This window comes from Myotis myotis, unplaced genomic scaffold, assembly GCF_014108235.1.
Source record: "Myotis myotis isolate mMyoMyo1 unplaced genomic scaffold, mMyoMyo1.p scaffold_m19_p_10, whole genome shotgun sequence".
Lineage (NCBI taxonomy): Eukaryota > Metazoa > Chordata > Mammalia > Chiroptera > Vespertilionidae > Myotis > Myotis myotis.
The window spans coordinates 38,036,282-38,042,163 of record NW_023416314.1 but is presented as its reverse complement, the minus strand read 5'-3'; positions in this window follow the sequence as shown (position 1 = coordinate 38,042,163).

Genomic DNA, 5,882 nt, shown 5'->3' with positions numbered 1-5,882 from the left:
CCATGGGAGGCGCTGTCATCTGAGAAGGCTTCCTGGAAGCTTCTGTTGAACATTATCTCCAGAGTCTTCCAAGCCTCCTGCAAATCCAACCCCAAGTCACAGCTGACAATGTGGGAGGGGCGACCAGACACACCCTGGGCACCCGTGCAGGTCCCCATCTCCTCGGTCTGCTCGTCCGGGAAATGGGAGAGAGGGCTGGAAGAGAATGGTTTCCGTCCTCCATTGTAATGTCACTCATCGGACAAAGAAAAGAGAGCAGCAACCGATGACCAGGTTTTTCTTCCTCTACCTTGAATGACAGTGAAAAAGAAGCCACCAGCTCCAGCCCCTTCTACTAGCTCCCTCATCCCGCACCCTGGACGCCCCAGCTCCTCCCTCCCCAGCTGGGTAAGGAGAACCGCACTGTGTCACTGGCAGGCCTTTCCCCCCTCCCTCTGAGCCTCAGTTTCCCTGACTGAACAAGATGGCCTACGGTCTCAGCTCTGACATCACGTAGGCTGAGAGCTCCATGAGGTGCCTCCTACTTGTCCTTTGTAACTTCAGCCCCTTCCTTAGCACAAAAAGGGGGGCTCCGTGAACTTCCCATTCAATAAATGAAAGGACTCTGTGTTAGCTTCTCTTCCTCTACACTCCCCAATGCAGAGGGATTTGATCCCCAGCCTGGCCCTGTCTCATCTTCCCAGAAGGTGAATCTCTGGACTCATATTGGACCAGAAAATGTCATGTGGACTCTTCCTTTTGATCTGTCGGCCCCAAGCGGACCACCTCTGGCCCTGTTCTGTTGGGAAAGAGGGGAATGGGTATGTTCAGACACAGGGCAGGCCAGGACAGAGGATGAAGACCAGACATGAAGAGTGGATGTTAGTGTGTGTCTGCAGGGGGGTGGGGGTTGAGATGGGGACTGATGCCAGGTGGGAAGAATCTGGATTCCGGGTTTGGGACAGGCGTGCAGGGGCAGGATGGCTGGGTAAAACGAGTCCTTGCGAATCCCCCTCTTCCGCCAGCAGGGAAGCAGGCTCTTTCTGCCCAGGAGCAGGTCATGCCAACAGCTACAACATGGGGCATTTTGAGAAGTGTAAATAAATTTGGGTTCAAATCCTGGCCCATCCCTTTTTAGTAACTCTGGGCCAGTCACCTCCAGACCTCAGTTCTGTCATCCTCAAAATAAGGATTGCCATATCCACCTCCGGTGTCCTGAGCATAATGAGATGCTATTTTGAGATCATAAGCCACCCCGTCTCCTGTCGGGAGTGACACAGAGCATGTGGAAATAGGAGTCAGGTGATGAGTGCCCCTGTGTCCCATGGAGGTGCCTGCTACCCTGGGAGGAAGTGTGTGTACAGGTCACAGGAGGAACGGGAGTGAAGGGCAGGGAGTGACGATCTCCAGCCAGGGGAGACTTGGAGGAAGTGGCAGCGGCAGGGCCCTGAAGGAGGGCAAGACTTGCCAAGGAGAGAAGTACCCACCCGTTGGAGTCATCTGCTGCTGGGTGATGAACCACTGCAGAACACAGTGGCTGAGCACGGAGGCCGCACTGCTTATCACACTTCTGTGGCCTGGCTGTGGCTCTTCCTCCGCCCTCCCACCCCCCACCCCCGCCACACCCCGTCTTGCCTGGGCTCTCAGGCAGCTGCATTCAGCGGTGGGTGGGCCGGCTGGGCTGGGACAGCTAGGGGGCTAGAGCTGCTGGGCCTCGCTGTGCCGGTGGGCACTGGGCCCCTCTCTATACGGACCCATCTCTCGGCATTCAATGGGGGCTGCATTGCGAAAGGATGAGAGCAAGATTGCAAAGTCTCTTAAGTCCTAGGCTGCACACGTGCACACAACACTTCACTGCATGTTGTCGGTCAAAACAAGTCCTAAGGCCACCAGCCCTCAGGGGAGAGGAATGGAGTCCGCCTCTTCGTGGGAGGAGCAGCGATGTCACCATACAAAAGGCCGGGGACACATGGGATTCTTGTGGGGAGGGTTGGATAAAAGAACCATGTCTGAGGTGTGTCCGGAGTGTGGGGACGCACACAGGAAGGCGCACTAAGCCAGGCTGGGCCGGGAGGGTGGCAGAGTACTGCCGCCACCCTGAGGCCTGGAAGGTCACGTGGAGGCAGCAGGCACCCGGATCAGGAGAGTCGTGGGCAGGTCCCATGATTGCAGGGAAGGAGCCAGGTGAGCATTCCCACCGCACTCTCCTCCCTCCATCGCCTGCCAAGGCTTCCTATTGCCTGAACCCAGTTGGAAGCGTGAGGGCCTGGGGCTGCCATCCATGCAGCTGGGTCTCCCAGGAAGGAGCAGGGTGGACACCAATGGACAGTGGATGTGGAGGGGTCAACGGAAGACAGAAGATGTCCCCTTCAAAGCCCAAGCCCCGTAGCCTGCCGTTGGCCACTCTCCACCCTCTGGCCCAGTCCTCCGGCCCTCATCTCTCCTCCTCCCTCTCCTCAGACTGAACCATTTGCACTCCCAAGTGTCAGCCATGCTCTTCCTCCCTCTCACCTCTGGGCTTTGCCCATGATGTGCCCTCTGCCTGGAATGCCATCTCCCATCCCACCTCCCCCTTGTCTGGGTCATCCTACTTACCCTTCAGTGCTGGTGTCATCGATTCCAGGAAGCCTTCCCGTGCCTCTGGTTGAGTTGGGGGCTTCCCAGGCCTCCCCTTCCTCCGCCACAGCACTCAGCGCCCTGGTGGTCCGCGGGCAAACACTACGCACTGATACTCCCGCCTCCAGGGCGCTCCGGCCACCCACACGCAGCGCCAATGTCCTCTCCCAAACAAAACCCACTCCCTAAACTGGTCTCCACTGCCTCTAAACTCCTCCTCAGCCCGGCATTGGAGGCCCTTCTCATCCCCCTCCCCCCCAGTTTACCTAGACCTTCCCCCCTGGACCTCATTATCCCCTGTGCCCTTCGCTGCTCGCCCTTCTCTGCTGGCCAAACGCACTGGGCTCTCAGACCTGCTGAGCCCTGGAGCACACCAGTCCCTTTCCCCAGAACACACTTCCTCCTCCACCTGGTCAACATCACACACCGCCAGGCCGGTTGGGTGGCCGAGGACTTGTGCCATGAACCCCCACCCCCACCCCACCTCCACCTGCGAACAGGGCCTGCTGCCAGCTCACCACCTCTGCCCGCTGCCCTGGGCCTGAGAGCAGGCGCCATCCTGATGCTGTGCCCTGTCCCCCATCTGCTCTCCATGCTGCGTGCGTTCACAGAGAGACATGCATGGATAACAGCAGGAAATGGTACTGAAACAGTGGAAATCAGCATTTTTGCACAGGAAGCTTTGGGAGGTGTGGAAATCACTGGCAGTGGGGAAAAGTTTTGTTAGTCGTTACAGCATCAGGTGACAAACAATACTATCTTAATCTTGCAATATACTGAGTTTGCTGGGGCTATTTTTATACAGTGAAACAGCAACCTCGCAAGAAAACAAGAGAGTTTAATAATAAAACATTCAACTTCATTGAAAAGAAGTTTACTTAACCCCCAAAGATCACCACCTTCATCAAACCTTAGCACACCCCACTCACCCTCAAACCCCGCCCTCCACCCCACTGCCTGAGTCTGAGTTAGTTACCCCTCTTTGCGGCTACCTGGGGGGTGAAAAGGACAGGGTCATTGGGGTGAGAGGTCTCCCCGTGGATTGGGAACCCCCTGAGGACCAGGACCATGTCCTTGCTGCCTCAGCCCCATCCCAGCACTCAGCACCAGACCTGGTGCAAGTCGGTACCACAGGGGAGATGAGTAGGTTGCATAAATGAGCTCACACTGGGTGCTTCCTGGTGGGGACACTGGGCTGGGGCAGGAAGGAAGGGAGCAGACCACCTGGCCTCTAGCTGTGATTAAATTAGCCCTCTGTGGCTGCATGACAAATACTCCAAACCTTATCTGCTTCAAACAACAAACATTTGTTGTCCCACAACTTCGGAAGGTCAGGAATCTGCAGGGTCCTGGCACAGATCTCTCCCGAGGTTGCACCCCGTGGCTGTTAGCAGGAGGCTTCTGCCCCTCAATAAGTGGGCCTCTCCACAGTCCTGCCGATGATACCGACCAGGTGAGTCCCGGGAGCCACACCGCCATGTGTGACCTAGCCTCTGCGGCACACGCCATCCATTCGGCCTCATTCTGCTGGTTAGATGTGAGTCACCGAGCCCAGCCCACACGCCGCACAGGGCTGCAGATACCAGGTGGGGAGATGATTGGGGGGCAGCATGGAGAACAGAAGCTGAGCTGGCCGTGGAGAGGGTCCCCAACAGGTGGAGAAACCATTTGAGCAGAGGTCTGAGGGGAGAATGATGGCCGTGACCCCATGACCCCCAACCTGGCTGGGATGGAGTCCAAGGTGGCCATTAGATGTGGGGGTGCCAGGATGAGAGGTGGGGGATAGGGAGAGGCTTGATGGGCCAGAGGGAAGAGGGTTGTTTCATTATTAATCTCTCTTGTCTTCCTGCAAGGCTCCTGCTTCACTGAGGCCCCACGTGGAAGACATCAGCAGCCCAAGACAGGCCCATAAAGCACTGATCGCAGAGGAAGGCCGCCCAAGAGAGTTACCCCAATAGGGATACCCACCCAGGGCTTTGTGTGAGCAAAAATGTCCTTTCCCTGTGCTAAGCCACTGAGATTACGAGCATTTGTTATAGCGGTTGGCCTCCCCAACCGATACAGTGGGTCAGGAGTTGCACATATAAAGGTTCAGTTATTAAATTAGCACCTAACTGACACCTCAGAGCCCCCAGAGCCTGCCTGAGGGGCCTCACCAGGGTTCCCTTATCCCAGTGGTCAGCAAACCGTGGCTCGCGAGCCACATGCGGCACTTTGGCCCCTTGAGTGTGGCTCTTCCACAAAATACCACGTGCGGGCGGGCGCGTACAGTGCGATTGAAACTTCGTGGCCCATGCGCAGAAGTCGGTTTTCCGAAAGGAGATAGACGAAACAAGTATACAAGACGAGTGTGGATGGGAGAGTTGGAAGGGGTCGACCTCAGCGAACATACCTCAATCAGATTGAGGACGTTTTTAGCAAAGGCCAGCTGAGGCGTACCCTAATTAAGTTAATAGCAATGTACCTACCTATATAGTTTAAGTTTAAAAAATTTGGCTCTCAAAAGGAATTCCAATCGTTGTACTGTTGATATTTGGCTCTGTTGACTCATGAGTTTGCCGGCCACTGCCTTATCCCAGTACATACACACATTCAGGCAGCCAGAGGACAAAGGGATTGTTCAGGTGTGGTAGAGATGGGCAGAGGCCTGAGAGCCTGCCTGAGCCTCAAGTGATGGGGAGAGGCCGTCTCCTCTAGAAATCAGGCTGCCCTTTGGCCTGGGTAGAAGTTCTCAGACATCATTAACCACAGGGGACCAAAGGGCCTGCGGGGGCCCCGCCTGACACTGCTTTAGGGTGACAGGGGTCAGCCAGCACAGAGCTGCTGGCAGCCATGTGGCCTGTGCCAAGGCCCCGCCTCACAGGGGTACTGTGCTTTGCTGGGGTTCAGGAGGAGGCAGGGTGGGAGGAGGGAAGCTGCTGAGCAAGCAAAGGCCCAGAGCAGGGCACACGTTGGTGATTGTTGCTGGTGTGGTGCAGGGTGCAAGGGGGCTAGAGGTTTGGGGAACTTTGTTTTGCAAGTTTTTATTGAGATAGAGTGGTGAACAAGGCAGACAGGCTCCCTGATGTCGCCTTGCCTGCCGGCTGGTGAAACTCAACTGTCCAGTTAAGGAGTCAGGAATCCATCTCCAAGGTAGGGAGGAGCCCTGGAGGCCCTGGAGCTGGAGTGGGCCATGGCCAGAGGCCGGAGGATGCCTTGGGCTGAACTGGGCATCGGTCTTACTAACCTCACAGAAAGGCAGTCAGCGCCCTGAGCTACTTACGGAGAACCTGCTGTGTGCTGAGCTC